This window comes from Protopterus annectens, chromosome 10.part0 (assembly GCF_019279795.1).
Source record: "Protopterus annectens isolate FY-2018-M chromosome 10.part0, PAN1.0, whole genome shotgun sequence".
Taxonomy (NCBI): domain Eukaryota; kingdom Metazoa; phylum Chordata; order Ceratodontiformes; family Protopteridae; genus Protopterus; species Protopterus annectens.
This window is the reverse complement of record NC_056744.1, coordinates 585,152,975-585,175,854: the sequence shown is the minus strand read 5'-3', so window position 1 is coordinate 585,175,854 and position 22,880 is coordinate 585,152,975.

Below are 22,880 nucleotides of genomic sequence, written 5' to 3'. Positions count from 1 at the left end.
GTGGGGACATCTTACAGCAGTTCCACAACCAGATGTCCATGAGCCAGGGCAGTGGTGGGCGTCTGCGGCGTTGACGTGGCCGTATGCCGGCAGCAGCAGCAGCTGGCAGTCAGCGCAGATGGCAACAGGCTTGCGCACGCCCCCATAGTGCCAGCAGCAGCCCCAGCAACGCTGGGTCTGTGCTGTCATTGGAACGCCCCAGGAGACCACGTGCGCATGGCTCTGGACAGTCCCAACAGGGACATGTGTCCAGTCAACACACTCCCGCTTCTGATGACAGTACCCAGTCAGGCGTTGTACTGGATACGGTCCGTAGCAACCCTGCCAGGCACAGGTACCGTGTCCGTGCACACAGACACTGATCTGTACGGCCTGCCAGGTGCAGTCTGTGGCTGTCCACAAACCCCTGTATATGGCAGCCATGAGGTGGAACTGTGCGCGTGCATACACACATGCAGAATGTCAACACTTAGGGCAACCACATACACGCACACACTGCAGCAACACTGGCCCACCCTGTACTGCTGCCCCTCACCAACACACATACATGTCAATTGGTGGTATCAGTGGCTGACTCAGGCATACCTAATCCACACCCTGTGCATATGATGACACTGTGCCACCTCCTGCAGTCTCCAACATCATTGCGGGAACAGGTAAACACGTTGCTGATGCACAGGGTGACTACATAGACGTGTATTAGTAGTATCATGTTGGTAACAGTACAGTGTGCTGCTATGACTGTGTGTGTACCCCAGCATGCCTGCTGTAGTAACTGTATGAATGTCATGAATTGTTATCTGCACCCATAGTACATACCAAAGCATAACAACTGCACATAATTGCATGCCGGTGGTAAGGTTGTCAACAGATAGCTGCATACATGGGTAGCACAGGGGGAATGCTAACCCAAGTAGTGATATGCAATGGTGGACATGTACAGTAATGGTGTCAAGATGCCCACAACAACTATGCCATGTGTATGTTCACGCATCTAGATATGTGTGCAGTACCAATGTTGTCCAGACCACAAATAAGTATGACATAATATCGGTTCCATCATGGCCATCTGTGCTGTGTATTCCTGGGTACATGTTGACAGTGCCTACATATATGCCTTGTGAATTACTGTTATTGTTACCCCTTCTTCGTTGTATGATGCAGTACTTCCAGCCCTGTGTACTGTAGCCTTGTTTGCATGCATGTTCGCCTGGGGTGCCCTGGAACACTGCTTACACCTGCAATTCAGGGTTACAGTGCTTCTGTAGACTGCTACTGACATCTGCATAGTGTACCATATGTATGTTAACCTTACACATGACAGAACGGCACTGTCTGTCCTGTACACATATGAGTAGCCTGTGACACATTGCACACGTCTTACCTGGCATATACCCACGTGTGCAGTCATATATGTCAGTGCTATGAGACAGAGGCAGTCCACCCACACATACACACCTTCAGTATGTTGTTCCCTATTGGCCCTATGTGTTGGTACTCACCATGGCAATCACACTACTAGGGTGGCATGTCCAAAGGTAACCTGTGAATCGCCTCTATGGTCCAGTCGTGGTTTATGTGGGTCATGTGTCATCGTCACAGCTGCCACATGTATGCAGTCAGCCATCACCCTTGGCCAGGTATATACAACACATGTGGATGCCACCACACAGCCAGTCTGGGGACCGGTCTCTCTGAACCCAGTGATGCCATACCCTGTCAGGTGGCATGTCATACATACTACGTACAGGACAAACGTCAAACCCAATCCCTGCCGCTACTAATGATAATACCCCTGAAGACGTTCCTGATAGCTTTGACCAGTCCTTTACTGAGACAGTGCAGGCCTTAGCTTGCCAACTACCTCCTAGCTCCCCTGATCCCGAAAGCAGCACCCCTAGAAAACTACTTGCGTCCAGCTGACAACCGGTCACCACTTCACTTCTCCGTACCTCGGTTGTAACAGTGGAACCCACTACACTGTGTGCCGATCAACACCCTGCCGAGTACCTATCAAAACCAGATGATGCTATTGCTTACCCCATCTCAAAGATAATCAAAGGTACTATGTTAGAAACTAACTTTCCCACCATCTGTAAAATGTCATATGTAATCCCACTTCACACAGGAGGCAGCTCTACTGACGTCTCCACTGATAGACCAATAGCTATACACTCTCCACTTGCAGAGGTCATGGTGACTTTCGTCATAGACAAGTCATGCACCGCCTAGTCCGACATCGCAGTATGGCAGACACTCAGCATGGCTTATGTTCCTATCACAGCACTCCGTCAGGCCTCCTAGCCTTTACTAACACCATAAGCCATACCTGCAACATCAATGATATATCCACAGCCCTCTGTTTGGATAACCCAAAGGCATACGATATGGTTTATCACCAACTTGGACTCTGCACCCTGCACAGACTGTCTAGATACTGGAGCCTTCCAATGGTGTCAATCCTACCTGCATGGTCAACAGCAGGACGGCCTCTGGCAGACCAAACCCTCTAACCGTCTACCAAACACCCTCAGAGTACCACAAGGCTCTATCCTAAGGCCCTTGCTGTCCTCCATCGTCATTAACGACTGTTATACTGTCATCCCAAATGCCAGCTGTATCCAATATGCTGTATACCCTACTCTGATCTGCCCAGCCACATCTCCAGTAGAGTTATGTTCAGCTACCCAGACCACCTGTAATACAATAGCAAACTGACTTTGTGAACGTCGTCTGATCCTACATACCAATCAAACTGGACTGCTGTTATTCCACAAACACGTAGGTCTACCACGTTCACCGTTACCATAACATCTACCGATGGCACAATATTCTACCCTGACCCATCTCAACAACTATTATGCGTTATCATAGACAATAACCTCACATGTGACATACATGTTAACCAGATTAGCCAAGCCATCAATAGAAAGCTAGGGTCACTTTACAGAATGAAAGCCTTCCTAGCCCCTCCAGCTAGAGGTGCCATAGCTCGCTCACACCGTGTTGCAGCCCTTCTGTATGCATCCCCTCTACTCTCACATATGAACAAGACTGTCCTTAACAAGCACTGGATTTGCTACAACCACATTGCCAGGTTTGCCACTGGCCCGCCTGGTAGGACACATCATTGCATCGATCTAAATCAGCTTGTTTGGCTTGCAATACCCAGCCTAATACAGTATAACCAACTGATTATGGCCAATAAAATCATGTATAATCCAGACAATACTCCTGCACTTAAATTACAATCACCCCCTATAACAATCCTAGACCGCTTCCAGCCTCTAACATTGTACTGCTTCGGACTAGCGAGTCTATTAACACAGCTGGTGATTCTGTCTTTGCAAATCCTGTACGTAGATCCTGGAACCCACTTCCAGCTGATATTACCCTAATGTCCACCTTAGGTCATTTAATAGTAGACCCAAACAACATTTGTCATGTAACTGGCTATGTCAGTGTATCAGGCCTGGCTAACTCGGATGTGTAACCTGTGTGAACCACTGTACTGTGTAAATACAATGTAATCCTGGCTTGTGCTCAGGTCTGACATTAACCTGTGGAACATGTTGGACCTGCTTACGTATGTAATCTCTGTACATAATCTGTTTGTAATATGTCATGCTAGTATTTTCTAATGCTGTATCTGCTACCCTCGTAGCTTGTCTCCACGGGCCTACCCTGGGAATGGACATGCATCCAGTTGGGCTATCCCAATCAACATATGTGGGACCAATAAATATATCAAAACATGATATTACAGTGACAACAATATCAGGCAGACATTGCCACACATTGACAGCATGCTGAACACACTGGGGCATACGTGGGGACTCAGACTAGCAGTCTGCCTGTGCATCACACACCTACGCAGCTGGCACACAGGCATATGTTCCGTCGGAACACAGCACATGCCACACATGGCACGCACATCCCCTGTACTGCACACCCACAGCCTGTAGGGCTACACAACACACCTGCTATAGACGTGTCAGGTACCTGTCATGTGTGCTGCACTGGGGTCCCACTCAACAGGCTGTATCTGGTGAAGGGTACAGCGATATGACTCAGGGGCACTATGGTCCACCACAGCACACATGCATACAGGTCAGACAGAGGCATGGACAGATATGACTCACTCATTGACCATGCCAGTGTGGCTGCCCGGGACATACCACCCTGGACTACGTGATAGGGGACATAGAATGGATCTCTCAGCATTTGGCACAGGCCAGTATGAGCCTGATATTAGTTGCCAACATACTCTCCCCAGGTATTCTACCACTATATGTGGGAAGGCTGTTGTATGTCTACATTATGCTCAGTCTCCACTGTCATTCATAGGGTATCCACTGCCTGTCAACGTGTGCTTACATGCTAGGGAAGCCACATTGCTGTTCACGGGTCATCTTGCACGTGACACACATGGCCCGATGTATACTGGCAAGGCTCCTTGGTACACACATACTGCCTTATGCTGCAGGACATGGTTTACATAGTGACCTCCGTGGGTATGCACACAGCTTAGGACACTGACAGCGCTGCTACACAACTACAGCAGTGTACACCGGAGGATGCATGCACCGGACACTGCCCTCAGCACGGTGAACTGCAGTGTCTGTGCAGTACCAGATGCATGGGTCATGGCTCACAGGTGTTACCCATCACTGACAGGCTATGCCCCTTACCATGCCTGTCGTCCCTACACATGTAACACACATGGATAGTGTGGTATCCGAGTCAACACAGATACACACACCTCCAGGTTGTTGGCACGGCACAAACCATCAGGGCCTACTCAGGTGCAGCTGACAGTGTGTCGGAATGCCATCTGGTTCATAGCATGGCACACACAACCCTCACATACACAGGAAGACCACCTATCCTCCATAACAACAGCGGCAATATGACAGTCCCATGAACTGTGTTTATAAGGCCATACTGCATCCAGCGAACATTGTGTGTGAGCATTGCTGTAGCTACAACACTCTAGTTGACGGGTTCACAGCATGTGGTCACGAAATGCAGTGGAATGACATGTTACCACTACCACAACAGGTGGGAACATACAGCACCTGTACATTGACTACATGTACACTATATGGGCCAGACCAGATGTGTATCCCCTGCTGTAGGTCTTTCACCATAGACACCCACACTGTCTAGGGACATACCACGTGCAGACCCTGCACAGCAGGACACACAGTCATATTGGTATACATTGCTAATACCATTTATCCACACAAAGCATGTGTCAGACATGGTAACTACTGCAGGTCACAGGTATTTCTGTGTATGTGTCACACACATACATCATGTGTGCAATGCCATTGCTGGTGTAGGCAATGGCATGCATTGGTATGTACACACACCTGTGCAAGGTCATACTGTGTGACACAACCACACGTGATAGTTGTGGGTTACCCAAACATACCTATCTGTACTCTGACGATGGTAATAGACACAGTAGCAGAACACACTATTGGCATTATTAGCCAACTAGCCCTGTCTGGCTGTGTTGATAGTGTGGTGACATCCCCTGTGTTTACTGGTGGGGTATGCAGCATCTGGTGTATAGTATTATTTGCCCAAAGGATCTGTTCCCTCACACTTGCATTTACACACACCCTACTACCCCCACACACATGCAAACGTGCCCTATGCAGGATTCATTCCCCTACCTACCTATGTCATGACATGTGGGAGGGACGCATTAGCAAAGCGCACTGTTCGGTTTACTAGATAGTTCCTCATCTATGGATATACTTAGAGGGTGCTGACAACATCAGTACTTTGAAAGGGTAATGTGCATCAGGTAGTGTGATCACCCGATTGCCAAAACTAACATGTCTTTCATACGGACATGCACACACACACATGTATTTACAGGTTTCATATTCCTACCTAATTACATTACGATACACAGGGGGAACACATTAGCAGAGTGTGCTATTCACATTACTGGGAGGCTTCCCTTCTCCTGCTGTACCTATACGGTGCTGACATAATCTGTGTTAAGACAGGGGCGTGTGCATCCTGTAGTGTGTTCTCCCATTTGGCAAAAGGGACATTTCCCCCATACATATCTGTACACACACAATCACACCCCCCCCTCCAAACACACACACCCACTTGGCATCTGTAGGATTCAAACCACTACCTAACTATGTTATGACACATGTGATGGATGCATTAGCAGAGCGCGCTATTCGCATTACTGGGAGGCTTCCCTTCTCCTGCTGTACTTATAGGATGCTGACATCATCTGTGTTAAGAAAGGGGCATGTGCATCCTGTAGTGTGTTCTCCCAGTTGGCTAAAGGAACATTTCCCTCTCACAGCCTTTCACACACACAAACCCCACTCACCGAGCATTTGCAGGATTCGAACCCCTACCTAACTATATTATGACACTTGAGGGCGACGCATTAGCAGAGCGCACTATCCGAATTCCTAGGCATCTGTTCTCCACCCGTAGTATTTCTAGGGTGCTGACATCTTCATTTCCACAGAGGTCTGTGGTTGTCGTACTACCTGTCAGGTGGGGGATAGCATGTATATGCATTTGCAGCCACCTACATCAGGGTCAGGTGTGCACATCGCACTGGCAGGTTATGTTCCATACCATGCTTTGGGACCACAGGACCTGTAACACACAACACTAACAGTCCAGCACACCACACCCACATCCGGGACACACACCTAGCTTCCCTGGGAACAGTGCCAGGATATGCAGGTATTCACATACACCATTCCAGTTGTTAACATCAGGTACAGGCATATTGTGTGTGTGACCTACTCAGGCCTCTACCACTATACCCTACCGCCACTACAATTTGAGGGTCCATGTGCTATGGCAGTACCACACACCACAGCCACATGGGTTAATACATATTGCACCTGTCCATCTGCAACGTGGGTACCCACTGTTCCACACCGGAGGTAGACCACCATTGTTGATAGCTGCCCATGTCCAGCTTTCCCTGGACATCCATATCCCATCTCCACCCCCAGGCAAGGTTGTCACTGCACACAAACTGTGTTTAGCACATGCAGACTCTACATTTGTGTAGACTGGGGTGAATTACTTCAGAGGACCCATGCTGGAGGAGTATACTGGCCACGCAGCATATTCCTTGACACCTGCATCCTATGAGCATGTGTACAGTTTGCATTGGTCATTCAGATATTGGCAAAGGATCTTGCTACCCCCATAGTGCCTATGTTAGGCAGGGCTCAGATGACAAACCCACCTTCATAGGTATCACAAGGGATACATAACTAAGAGCAATGCTACCCAACGCCAGATATCTGCACCTCCAGATGCGTGCACCCAAAACAGTCCTTGGCATGGAAAACATCGATATCTGTGCAGTTACAGATGCCTGGTTCAGGGCTACTGAGAGCACACCAGCACTACCGGGTTTAACCCGGTTGATGTCTTTGAAACAGTCACCAAGGCCATTGACGAGGGAAGGTGGTTCACAGCCTACCTGGACCTTGCAGACGCCTTCACAACAATACCCCACTTGGGCATTCTAGAGAAGGTCACCAGCTGGAATATAAGGCCCTATGTCACTAGATGGATTGCACAGTGGCTCAAGGACAGATACCACATGGTTAGCATTGCTGGAGCCATGCCAGACCCCACAACAGTTACGGGTTGTGTCCCACAAGGCTCAGTCCTGGGACCCTCTTGTTTGGTATATATTTCTTGGAGGTACAGGCCAACACGGACGGACTGTGGCTGTCCAAATATGCAGATGACTGCAAACAGGCCACCATAATCGCCTCTTCAGCTGACACAAGCATCCTCCAAAGGGGCATCATAGCAACAGACAACTTATGCCAGAGCCATGGCCTTCTGCTGATCATTGTTTAGAAAGGGGAATGTGCATCCTGTAGTCTGTTCACATAGTTGACAAAAGGGACCTTGTCCTCACACACACTGCCCCCCTCAGACAAACACACACACACTTGCCATTCATAGGCTTCAAACCCCTGCTTAACTATGTTATGACACTTGAGACGGACGCATTATCAGAGCGCGCTATTCGCATTACTGGGAGGTTTTTTTTCACCTGCTGTACTTATTGGGTGCTGACATCATCGGTGTTTAGAAAGGGAATGTGCATCCTGTAGTGTGTTGTCCTAATTGCCAAAAGGGACATTTCCCTCACACACACAAACACCCCTCAGACAAGCACACACACTTGCCATTCAGAGGATTCAAACCCCTACCTAACTATGTTATGACACTTGAAACGGACGCATTAGCAGAGCGTGCTATTCGCATTACTGGGAGGTTTCTTTTCACCTGCTGTACTTATTGGGTGCTGACATCATCGGTGTTTAGAAAGGGAATGTGCATCCTGTAGTGTGTTGTCCTAATTGCCAAACGGGAAATTTCCCTCACACACACAAACACCCCTCAGACAAGCACACACACTTGCCATTCACAGGATTCAAACCCCTACCTAACTATGTTATGACACGTGAGACGGACGCATTAGCAGAGCACACTATCCACATTACTGGGAAGTTTCTTTTCACCTGCCGTACTTATTGGGTGCTGACATCATCGGTGTTTAGAAAGGGAATGTGCATCCTGTAGTGTGTTGTCCTAATTGCCAAAAGGGACATTTCCCTCACACACACAAACACCCCTCAGACAAGCACACACACTTGCCATTCACAGGATTCAAACCCCTATCTAACTATGTTATGACACTTGAGACGGACGCAGTAGCAGAGCGTGCTATTCGCATTATTGGGAGTTTTCTATTCTCCAGCTGTACTTATTGGGTGCTGACATCATCGGTGTTTAGAAAGGGAATGTGCATCCTGTAATGTGTTTTACTATTTGCCAAAAGGGACATTTCTCTCCTGCAGACTTACACACACACCAACCCCACTCACACACACACACACACACACACACACACACACACACACACACACACACACACACACACTGAGCATTAGCAGAGCGCGCTATTCGGATTACTGGGAAGTTTCTTTCCTCCTGCTGTACTTATAGGGTGCTGACATCATCTGTGTTTAGAAAGGGGCATGTGCATCCTGTGGGGAGGCAGACACCAAGCACACTCTGGCTAAGCTGTCATTCCCTAGGGCAAACGGCCTAGTGTTGACATCTACACCCATATGTTTAATTGTCAAATGCACATTATTTGTTGCTGATAGACTGTTTGCACATCTTTATTGCCATAACATTCCCTGTTTGTATGAACAACTTGTGCATCTGTGGCAGATGTTTGCATGTGGGAGGGATCCACTATATCACGTATGTCTCTGTAGTCATCTAGCTGTGTGCACTGGGCAGACTGCTATAATGTGGTTGGTTCCTGGATTACAACATAACAATACCAGCTATGTGTGTCCAACTGCTACACCGAAATTTGGCCTAAGTGTGTGAGCATGCCCAGTTCAGCCTTCCCATGGCATGTTGTCAATGTGTGTGAGCATGCCCAGTGTGAGCATTCCATATGTTGGACTCTGCAGCCCACCACATTTGTGGATGGGTGTGAACTTCAACAACTATCACCCGTTTATGGTTGTGTGTTGTGTGTCATGTTGTGTAGTTATTGTACAACTGCTTTGTGTGTGAACACAACAGGGTTATACTGTGCCTGCAGTGTTTCCATGGGATACTTTGCATACAGCTGTCAACATCCTTTCACACTGACCTAACACTGTAGTACTGTATAGTGTACTGGTAGTACTTTGACTGTGGTGGGCAGTATCCCAGGCTTTACTGCTATCACTGCTTTACATTTCGATAGTGGGCACAACAGCCTGGTTACGGGCCAGTTGTGTACATCTGACCATGTTGCATTCTGTTCAGATATGAAATCCTTACATCAGGCTTGTCCGACATTGGTAGTGTATTCCACAACATAGGTGTACATTTGCAAACACTAGTGATGTGCCCTAGTCCATGTGTAATGCTAGTTGGAGAGTAGGTTTGTCCTTCAACACACATTGTAAGTGGAGTTTGCCATGACATATGTCATGGTTAGTATACTGAGCCTCTGTCTACCTGTGACATGACAGTGGTACCCAGGTTAAATCTACCATCTCCCACCCACTCATCTGGATTCCTATTGAGATAGATTGATATGTGACTCTATGGGTAGCCTGTGCTGGGGGTGGCTTCTGTGTTATGGTGCACGCAGTACAGCTTGTCCTATGTAAGTCAGTGCTGGGGATCAGGTCTCTCATGTGCATAGCTCACTGCCATTCAGATTGTGCAAGGTGCTGCATGTTTATTGATGCCAGCAACACAGGCAACACATGGCATCTGGGCAAGCTGTTTGATACTCCTGATGAGGTACTGTTGGGGACTTTACAGTTGATGGAGGTGTCTGCTAAGGTACATCCCACAGGGGCGATTGTAGTCAATTGTACCGCTGATGATGGATGACTGCAGAACCACAATGACCTCCCCTTATGTAGATCTGACAGCCTTCATGATTAGGTGGGTATATGGTATGTTCCTGTAAACACTACAGCACATGTTTGTCCAATGCAGGCTATCTATCACCTTGTGTCCCCAGGTCTCTCATTACATGTTAACTACATAATGGGTTAACACATATGTGGTAATTGGTGGGCACTTACTGTATATCCATGGGGGTTGACTATACACGTTTCTGCACTTAGCTTGCTGACATGGCTATGGCACCAGTTTTCTGTTTCTATGTGGCCCTTTGTGGGATGCTTGTGTCAGCTGGTGGATCATATGTGGTGAGCAGTTTGTAGTCCTCTGCAACTATGTTCGGACACGGTCCTTCCATGTTTGCCTGTACCTATGGGACATATATACCAGACGGGGGAGATCCCAGGACAAAGCCTTGTGGGATGCCAGTTATATCTGGTTCGTAGTCTGACATGGCTGCAGCATGTCTGACCATGTCTGTTCTGTCCTTGGTCTGGTTTGCAACCCCTCTACTGACATATGGGTTTATATTTAAGCTGGTGAGCCTATCTATAATGAACATGTAGGGTATTGTATAGAGGCCTTTTCAAGGTCCAGATACACTGTGTGGAACACATTGCCCTCATCAATGACCTTAATGGCTGTTTCAATTGGGTCAAACATGGTTAGGGGCAGGATCTGCACTTGGGTGGGCCACACTGGGTTGGGTCCAGTGTCAGTAGGTCCCCAATATCTTTATGTCTGTGGTACATGCTGATCCTTTCCACAGCTGTGCAAACCATGCTTCTCAGGATTCTGGGGTAGTACTGTTCAGTATCCATTCAGGCAACACCTTTGTTGAGAAGGACCACTGTTGTTGTACACTGCTCTTTGGGTACATATTCTGTGGTAAGGCTGACATTGAGCAGTAGTGTGGTTTTGCATTCCATTCATCTTGGTGTCCATGTTGCACTAAGCCCAGGACAACATCTCATACCATTGCTGCTGTGTGTTTTGCTTTGTAGATGTTGGCTGTTACCTCAGCATCTGCAATGTCAGGGGGCCAGCAGTCTGCTGGGATAGATATTCTGCATTTGGTGGGGGTGGGGGGGTTTGCACTGCACCTGTCAGGATGTATGTTGGCAGTATGTGTGTGTGTTTGTGATATTTGTGTGATTCAGGACATATCTGTGAATTCCCAACATGGTTACTACCATCAGTTGTGAAAGCCTTGGGATTATCATTAGCATCCTGTACAATTTGTATCTTCATAGGTTCATAGGGTCATACTAGGCTATCCACCCTGGGCATTTGTTAGCCTAGCCAGAGTGTGTGTGGCTTTTGACACCCCTTGCTATGTGCATATTATGTCCATTTATGTTTTGTTTGGCTGTGCCTCTGTCTGGACATGACACAGTGAAGACCCCCAGTGTAACTCTACAATCATCCATCCACTTGGCAAGATTCCTGTTGAAGAGTGTCAGTGAGGGGCTCTGCCTAACATGGAATGGGATTCTGGTCCAGGGTGTGGGACGCCTCTGTATTAGGTATCTGTCCCACCAGCACATCCTATTTCATTATTAGTTGAGGTTGACATCTCTCCTCTCACAGCTCCAGTGGATTTGTGTTCTCTAGGGTGGGGCATGTCCATTACTCCTGTGTTGGGCATGGCCTCCTACAACAGGCATGCAATGCCTCTGTGTAGGCCGTATGTGACTGGATTCAGCTGGGGTGTCTACAGCCAGGCAGCATATGACATATATTTGTGACCCTTTATCCTATTGGTGAGGTACCTTTGAGGTCTTTCTAACTGCTGCAGGTGTCAGGTAAGATACATCCCATATGAGGCATTGTACTGGAGTATGGGTGTGATTGGAGAAAGGTATAGGGGCACAATGACCTCTGTTGCCGTAGATGTGACTCCTTTCCTGCTACGGTGTCAAATGTAGACAGTCTTCCTAGCCACATTGGCAATGTGGGTGTCACATAACAGGTTACTGTCCACGTGTGTCCCTAGGTCCCTGGTTCCTCTTTCTATACATACTGGTTTACCACCTATGTGGTACTTTGTGGTACCTTGTTTGTTATTTGGTGGGACATTCATACTGTCCATTGTCTTCAGGACAGCTGGGTGGGGTTATTGTGTGTGAGAGTGCAGTCTGTAGCATGCTACAGACTGCACAGCAGTCTTGCCTACAGTTAGTTGCACATGTGTGTACTCAATTGCCTTGTGCATTGTCAGTTACCTGGACGTATGGGTGTCTGTGCTGACTATGGATACTCACCCTCCTTTTATGTTTCGTTCCAGGGTTTGGGGCCATGACACATGATACGTGGTATAACCTGGTAGTGCTGGTGTGCTGTCAGGAGGCTTGCAGCAGGATTCTGTCACTGCACAGACATCGATGTTCTCCATTCTGGGGATGGCCTCGGGGGCATGCATATTGGGGTGTACACATCTGGCATTGGTCAGCATTTCCCTTATGTTTCTTCCCACTTATGTTTGGGAGGGTGGTAGGTCAGTCTTTTCTGCCTTGCCTTCGAAAGGCTCTATGGAGGTGGCAAATGCCTTATCCAATATTCAGACGCCCAGGGTAACAGGTGCAGGCCATCCCAAGGACAGCTGCGTGGCTTGTCAAGCATGACAACCCAGGCAGACAGACATTGCATCCCCTTGGAATAACACCAGTAAGTGTGCCACTTGCTATGACTGATCATTTTGTGTTTGTACTGTGGCATTACTCTTGGTAAGGGTAGGATGCTGCGAACGGTGAGTGTCATACCGGCCTGGACTACATAATCAGATAGCTCATCTATATCTCTTTTCCTGTAGTCTAGGGTGGTACATCTCAGGTCATTCACACCAGCATGGACTATGACTGCATCATATTTCTACTTGCTTTGGAGTGACCTACATACTTCTGTTATGTGGCATATTGTGGCAGCCTACAGGCAGCTTACTATACCCTTTCCCTTGTTCAGTCTGGTGTGCAGGACAGCAGTGTGTCTGACTATGGAGTCACCTATTACAACTGTATCAGGCATGTTGTTTCTCCTTCTGGCCTGTAACTGTTTGGCACACCAGCTTTGTGTGCTATGTGTTGCATGTGCTATGTTTGCGGGCTGTTTGATTGGGTGTCTGCTTTAGAGGCCTCTGTTGGTGTGCTGTGTTTGTAATTTGTGCCTCTGGGAATGTTTGTCTGTGTTTATGTGTTTGGTTTGCAGTTGTGGTAGGTCTATGTGGGACTGTGTTTGTGGTGTGTGTGGTTACCTTCTCCTACTGACTTGTTTTGGGAGTACTGAGTTGAGGGAGCTCAGCCTCCAGTTTGGATGGATGGTTGCATCTCTCACATATTTTTTTATTTCTTGGGTGGAGTTGTGGGTTGTCTGTGTACTTGGGCCAGGTGTGACATTGCCTCGGGATTCACAGATTCCACTTGTTGCGGCTGGCCTTAGTGGATTGCATGTGTGGACAGATGTTATTGCCATACTACTGATCTGTGCTTACTTCATTGTTTGTGTTTGCTCTATCATGTAGTAGCTTCCTCGTTCTCTTGCATGTTTTGGTTATGGCTGGTGTCCACCATGCCAGATTTAGGCACTGTGTCTTGTTTTAATTTAGGACTGCATAATCCAAGCATTCCTGGCAGTGTTCATGGAATGGCTGTATTACAGGTTCTGAGGTGTGGCCCATATTTTGCACCTGCACGGGACCTTTAATGGATTCCACAACAGTTTAGAGGAGTGCAGGTATTGCTTAACACATGTTTTCTACTGTGGTTTCCCAGCCAGGGACTGTGGTCAGGTTTTGTATATACAGTGTGATTACTCTATAGTCTGGTTTTACCAGTGAGCAATACACTTCTCATCTTGACATCCAGTACCCATGTTGCTGATTATCACATCCAGTATGCTTACCCCTCTTGTGGGAGTGGTACGTTGTTCCTGGGCCTTTTGGTTTGTGGATTCTATGAACCTTTGTCCGACACTGTTGGAGCTAGTATAATGTTCCAAGTCTATGTCTGGGTATTTGCAGTCACCCAATATAATGTGGGTTGGAGGACTTGATATATTCATGTATTCCAGCAAAGGCCAGATGCAGTTCCTGGTGTTGGGACAGTAGTCTGTAGCAGGCTATAAACTGGGGGCAGTTTTAGCCACTGTTACTTGAGCATGGCTAGTCCATGCTGCTTTTGTTGTGGTACCGACATGGGGTGTGGTTATCCTTGACAATTCTTGCTAGTCACCCTCCTTTTGTAGCTTGTTCCAAGTTTTGCGGCTGTACAGCACAGTATGAGGTGTAACCTGGTAGTGTTAGGGTGCTGTTGTGGGCCTTGCCTCAGTGTTCTGTTACAGCACAGTTATCAACATTCTCCATACTGGGTGAGTCCAGACTGCATGCATCTTGCTGTTTCGACGTATCCATTATCTTATTCTTATCCCTTCTGGTACCTATGGAGATAGGTTTGTCTTTTGAGCCTTACCTATTCAGGGCACACTGTGGGTGATGACAGCCTTTGCCAGTATCCATACGGCCTGCACGGATAGGTGCACGCCACTCCTGGCGGGTGGTGCATCATGTCATGCTCAGCATGTCATCCCAGACTGGTACACATTGGGTCCTCTTTGACTAACTGCGATACTTCAGTCAATTGTTGCACTTGATCATCTCATTGTCATATTGTGGCATGATGCTTGGTCAGGATAGGATGTTAGTCAGGGTCCTCAGGTGTGCATGTAGTACTTGGTGTTACATTACTTGACACATAGCATTCATGCCTCAGGTGGTGCAGCAGGGCTGCCTCTGTCGGATGCGCATATTACACTTCCCTGTACATGTTTGAGAGCAGGTTGTGTCATGTTAGGCATCCCTGTTACTATATGAGTGAGTCAGAGAGGGGTATCATTCCCAAGGTTCCTACTGAGCCAATGTATGTGCTATGCGTTGCCTCTTTGCCAAGGCCAGGGCATACTGGGCACGCCTCCTTCTGCCTACTGGGACATGCTCAGGTTGTTCCTCCTCCGAGTCACGCTCTGCCTGTGCTGGCCTTGGCAATGGTGGGGGGCTGTTTGGCCCGGCCCTATGCTGGTCCTGCTGCAGATGTTTTCGCAAGATCATATTATGTAGCATAGCACATACCATGACAATTTGGGTACATGTAGTTGGTGTGTACTGCAAGGCTCCACCAGATGTTTCCAGTCACTGGAACCGTGACTTGAGCAGCCCAAACACACGCTCTATCACATTACGTGTTTGTGCGTGTGCCTCATTATGGCGTTCCTGTTCAGGTGTGTGTGCATTTCTGATGGGTGTCATCAGCCACGGCTCCAGTGCATAACCTGCATCCCCCACTAGGTGTCCGTGTGGGATGTCCCCATTGGCAAATGTCTGGTACAGCTGCGTCAAATGCCAGATGTGGGAATCATGATAACTCCCAGGGCAGCCAGCACAGACATTCATTATTATGCCCTGGGCATCACACATGACCTGGCAGTTGATGGAGGGGAAGCCCTTGCGGTTTATGTAGGCCCTATCCCGCTCTCCTGCTGGTGCTTTGATGCGTATGTGTGTGCAGTCTATAGCACCCAGTACCTCAGGGTATTCCGCTATTTGCTGGAAGAGACGCATATTGCTGGCCAATACCTCACGAGCATTGGGGAAATATACATGATCACCGACATGTGCTGACATGGCATCCAGGAACTGGTGTAGTACCCTGGAGGCTGATGCCTGTGATATCCCCATCATATCGCCAGTTGGTCTCTGGAAGGTACCTGTTGCTAGTATTCTTAGGCCAACACATACCTTGGTTTCCACTGGGATGGGTTCCCCTCTGTTGGTTCTGTGTGTGAGGCGTGGCCTGCACAGCTGAACGATCTGCTGCAGGAGCTCTCTGTCCACTCTATAGCGCTCTACTATCTCCAGCTCATGTAACCCGTGGTAGGTGACCCTGGGCCTGTACACTCTTCTCCGTCTCCTCACTGTGGGTTGTCTGGCACCATCTGCATTGTCACCACCCTCAGCAAGTCGCCTATGTCTCATTAAGACAGCTATGGCAGCCCTAGCATTTCTGCTCTGAGTTCAGCTTTTCAGTTTTCACTTCTATTAGCTTACTCCTGTTTTGCAGTTTCTCTTAATGACAACATCCTGCACTATTGTTTGCAGTGTTTTAAGTGCTGGGCTGGGCTACTAATTTGCCTGTGTAATTGCCTGCTTCTAATTATTTTCACCTGCTAGCTTCAGCAGTTATCCCTGCTAGCTTCCTATTAATTCTGTTGCTTCCTTTTTCCTTTCTGTTTCCTCAGGGGGGAGCAACTTGCATACTATCTGAAACACGCTCACAGTGGCTTAAATGCGCGCACACGTGCTTACACGGTTAAGGATCTACTTATTCAGGTTTAAACGCGCGTACACCCGCGCAAACACTGTTACACGTCTGCCTACAGCCTCCAACATACTCAGATTGTCTTACATGCGCGTACACCCGCGCAAACACTGTTACACATCTGCCAACAGCCTCCAACATACTCACACTGCCTTACACGCACGCACACTGCCTTACTCGCGGTTCATTGCACGCACACATGCGCATGCATGGCCAGCAAGAAACTTTAGTGTAGGTAACAGTGTACACCTTCCATTTCTTGTCTTTCCATGACTTATGTAGTGGCACACCTCTTTCCATGATCTGTGCCTGTCATCTGTCATGTTACACTGGCCTCCAATGAACTGCGTTTCTTTCTACCATTCCCCCCAGTGATGTCACCTATCTCCTACTCTATTCCTCCCCCTTTTGTATCTCTTACACTACTCAGGCCGTGCTCATTTGCTATGTGATTGTGGTATTCAGTATCCTAACCCTCATTTACATATGATTGCCTACTAATGCTTAGTTGCATGTCTTAGACTCAGCTTCCCCCCTTAGCAACCACTACACGGTGGCCATGTTGGTTTTGGTCTGCTGGTCCCTGCATTGTCATTCCATCTATTACATGAATTCCACATTTGTGGGTTTATACCCTTCTTTTTTATGCTTCTATACAGCGCAGCCCGTTTGCGCGGGGCTGCGCTGGGTTTAAACATTGGCGATTGCCGAAAAAAATATATATTTTTAATATTATTCCATCGGGTTATCTTGCCAATGGCCACATATTTGGCCATTGGCATGCTGCCTGGTTCATATGCAACCTTTTTTGGGAGCTGACATCGCTCCATTGTGGATTTTGCAGAAATGTACTCAGTTGTCAACTGAGTACATTTCTGCAGCTAAAACGTCTCCTACACGGACTGGTTTCTGCTTCGTGGATCGCTAATATACCTCATTTGCATACCTTTCTAATGCAAGTGAGGTATTTAGCTTGTACACGCCCAGTCCGTGTAAGAGACGTTTTAGCTGGTCTCTTACACGGAGTTTAGGGCTGTTCCTGGATCGCAAGGCTTGCATGGAGTGTTGCACGTCTCTTACACTCCGTGCAAGCCTTCGTGAATCCGGCCCTCAATCTTTTCAACCTTTAAGATTTTTCTAGTAAGGAATTATGTTACCTATTATGATTCTTTCAAGTCTGCAGGCTACAAAATGTAGTATTAAATTCAATGTCAAGTATGATCAATGAAGTATAAAGTGATAAAATGATGTCACTGGTGTAGCAAGACATTCTATTGTGACTTGGTACAGAATATACTTTCCTGACTGGTTGATACTTATTGGCGAAGGTTAAACTGCTGAATATCATTGTTAATATGTATTTAATGATGGTATCTCTTTTTTAAGATTTGCTATTTATTTTTGTTATCATACCTTTTCCCCTTTTTTCAAAGTACCACAATGCTGAAATGAAAGGTGATATCATTCTTTCTGTTAATGTTCCATGTGTACATTTTTTAAAGGGAGTCGGAGAACATTTATTCACAAATTATGGTACCCAGTTTATTAGCAATAGCACATTCGGTCATTTGAAATCTAAGATTCACCTTTATACCTGTGAAGAATAGTACGAAAAGATGATGAAACAGTACACAGCACCATGGGCCAGTAATGATAACCCCTATCAGAAGTATCTGCCCGCTGATGTGTTGAGTCCTTTTGCTTAACCTGTGTTTTACTCATTGAATTGCAAACAAATTGACATTTATTCATTTATAAATTATTGACTTATGTGTATAGGTCTGAATGGCTCATGAAGGGTAAGATAAGCAGCATGCATTGTTGGCCTACGTCAAGTATTTCTACCTCCTTACAGAAATAGGCCTCCTATGACATATTGAGTAAGCTCAATTATGACTCTTTCCATGGTTTTATGGAAAACTGTTAAGGCTGATGGTTTTAAAAATAGGTGGATCTGATTTAACCCTCCCTTTCTCTGGCATATTTGAACTACTGAAGACTGTCATCATACATCAAGAAAATATCTACCCATATTATTTACCTTGATTGATAGAGGTCTAGTCAATTATTTGTTAATTCTGTGCAGAAGGCATACTTGCATGTTGCTTGGTTACTTGTGGGAGCATTTATCATGTTTGTTGTTATATAATGGAGTTTTTAGCACTCTTAGTTATTCATCTGCCTTTCCATATTGTGAAGTTTGCATGAATTATTTCTACAAGTATATTTGCTATGTCCTATGTGTATAATGACACTTTACTCTTTAATGACAACGTTACATTCACAGTTTTTTCATTTTTTTTTATTTTATTACAAATACATTATTACTGATTTTAGCCTTTAAGACCAAGCTAAGTTCATAGACAATTATACAAGAATTGATAGGAAAAAATGTTTATTGCAACTTAACACAGTCTGTTTAGACAAACACAGTTAGCTGAGTTTTTGCATTAAACAATTTTAGAGTGACAAATGCATCCATGCTTGGGTATTTATGTTGTCTTGTCCTTCATTATACACAATTTATTGAGGATATTTGGGTTTGTATTAGTTATACCTTAATCTAAACCTGCTTTATTACTGCTAGGGTAGTAAATAAGATCACTTTTTTATGACATGACTTTTTTATTTTGTGATTCCACCACATTTGTCTGTTCATATACATATATTTATTCATGCAAAGTTTTCTTGTAAATTTGAGTTATACTAGTATGTGTAATGGTATCATAAAACATAATGAAACTTTTCAGCTGACTAATTTGAATTATTGAGGATAATATCACAATCTGCATTCATAAATATGTCTTTTGTATTAATAAAGCCTTGATTGGTATGACTTTAGGAAGTCTGAAGTTGGAAGTTAATTTTTTCTTTAAACCTAAACACGATGGTATCATGATATGGTAATTACAGAATATATGCATGACTGGAAACAGAAGTATTCTAGGTTTGCCCATGATTCTTAAGATATTGCCATCTCAAGTTGGTTTTGTTCTTTCCCCAAATCTGTTATAATTAAAGTTGACAGGTTTACACGGTCAATGTCTGCGTGGTTGTTACCCCCCCAAAAAAAACATTGTATTTAATTTGATTTTCATACTCTCAAATGTAGTCCTGTACTTACTGACATGGGTAGATATGGTCTACAGTTGATTATTATATTATATTATTTTATATTATATTATATTAATCATAGTCTATTGTATAATACTATACTAAATGTCACAGACATTAATTATTGCTTGAGAAGTTTCTACCCTGTAGTTAATTTTCTGGTGTCTGGCTTATGTGTTATTTCAACAATATTGAGAAATGACTACCTATCTCATTAGCGGCATACTTTCATACTTGTGATATATATTTTGGATCTCTGAACCAAATATCAGTAATAGTACAGATATCAGTATTATCTGTGCAGAGAATTTGTTTTTTAAATTACCCATTTTTTGTTGAGTTTTAATGATAGATTCATGCCCCTTTTTAAATGTTACCATTCCTGGGTAGATATAGGCAGATTTTTGAGCAGATACAACAGTCTTGTCAAACTATTGTCACAAAATATATCAACAATCCAAACCTGTGGCTGAAGAAACGCAATATATGGTAAAAACAAGCTTTTATTGTCGATAAGCACTTTCGTAGTGCTTCACACACCACTTCCTCAGACCTTTACATAAAATATGAACTTGCAAGCCCATCCTATATAGGTAGGTAACTCAATTAACTCAATTACTTAATTGGCATCTTACAGTGCTATCTAATTATGCTCATTACATCTAAAACATCCACTACTTACTGACTTTGATACTACTTGCATATATATTAACTGCTAGTTGATACTAAACTAATGAGTCAATTCATAGAAATACATAAAAATACATGATGTATATTAAATTGAAGGGTGAGCAAAATGCTAGGAAGGATGTTTGGTAGGGAACTGAGCTCAGGACAACATATTGGTCTGACTGAACCTTATCACAAGAATTACATCAATCAGACCTTAATTGTATTAATTTAAGTGCCAAAAAATAAAGGTGACAAGAAACAGAAAAAAAAACAAGTTGAATTTGTTTGTAAAACAATGGTAAATAAGCCAGTTAAATATCTAAATCTTTACCATGACATACAGATGAAGATGCACTGGAGTTCCAGAGATCTCTTTATTTATCAAAGATGAATCAGCATATAGCCATCATATGGATACAGAGAAAGAAAAGCATATGAAATGGGAGTGGAGAAAGATGCAGAAAGACAGATACATAGTATGCACCCTCAGCAAAGCTCACTCTGCCTCAGAAGCAACATGCATTTTAAAACCCATATTAAATTACTTCTGAATGAAGCAAGCTTAAACCGGTTGTCCTTAGGCTGTGAGACATGGCATCCTAACAAAAATTATTCAGGTTTACTGTTGTTGCATTGCCAGCTAAACCACTGCAGAGTGATCTCTCAACATTGCAGAAATATATATATATATATATATATATATATATATATATATATATATATATATATATGGATCTAATTCACTTCACCTAAAACTCATTTGACAGAATTTCATTTGACTGAAACCAAATCACCTAATTTTCAAATTACTGAAAACTCATTTGCCTGAATCTCATTTCACCGAATGTTAAGCCATAGACATGACGTGGGTTTCCCTTCACCTGTGACTTGGTTGTGATAAAAAGAATTATTGTAACTAAAAGTGCTGACTGCCAGAATATCAATAGTCATGTAGAAATTAGTGTTGTAGTGTTTCTAAATGTGGGTATGTCTCTTTACATTTTTATGGGAAGTATCTAAAGTAATATGGTGGATGTTTTGTGCGTTCCCAGCAGTAGTGGCAACGTGTAGAGAACTGTAAAGCAATTAAAAGGTGAATGCCTTTTTTCCTACTGTAGTGCGATCCTGGAGTTAGTATATATAGTTAGGGGGCTTTGGGGGGTGTAGCTCCCGCCTAGTTTGGTTTTATATTGTCTGGTTTCTGTTAAGAGGATAAGAAAGTAGTTTTTAAGTTCTGGAAAGAGTTAGTCATTGGTGTTGTAAGTGTGCAAGTTTATGGTGTAAAATCTAGTATTTTGAAATTCAGTCTAATGCCCCACAAAAAGAATAAATCCGTGAACTTGCAAGCTAGTAATGCAAACTTTTTATTCCATAAAGCACTTTTCGTCTGGCTAGATAGCTAGACTTCTTCAGATGCAATTAAATATTCAAAACACAGTATATAACATGAACATCAGTCAGTTGATCCGCCTTACTAATTAGAACAGCTGATCAACACCAACCAATGCATATACACACCCTCACAGCCTAAGCCAAACTGCCTTCTATATCGGAAAGACTGATAGAAGGTTGACGGACAGAGTATATGAACATTTGTATAGCATTAGAAATAACAAACTAGACAATGCCTTAGCTAGACACACTCACTCTTTTCCTAATCATGGTTTTATGTTTAGAGCTATGGAATGCATAACCTCAGATGCTAGAGGTGGCCCAGTACATTTGTGATTTGAAAAAATGGAATTGTTTTGGCAACTACGTACGTTTGCATGTCTCTATCCAGGTCTTAATGAGATGTATTCTATCAAATCTTTTTTAAAACTGAAAAAGTCTTTTAAGATAATCACAGCTATATATTTTTAAAGCAGTTTCTTAAAAAACTTTTAGGGCAGAAATGTATATTATTCTACATAGCAAACATTTTATGAATTTTACATGTTATGCGTATTATATTATTTTACTATATAGACTTGTCCCAGTAGGAGCAATGTATGAGTTTTGCATTATTAGTTTAACTGTTTTAGTTTGCTTACATTACATGGTTTTTGGAGTATGTACATAATTCATAGGTTAGTACTAGGCTAACTGCCCTTTTGGGCCATTTGAAGCCTAGCCAGTTACCCCATGTGAGAATCAAACCCTGCACCTTGTGTCTTTAAGGTAAATACCTTAACCATTATGCCATCCTCCCACCCAGAAACTCATTTATAGGTAGGGTTTCTGACTTCTATACTTTTCATATAGCATATTAAGTTATTTTTTTTTTTA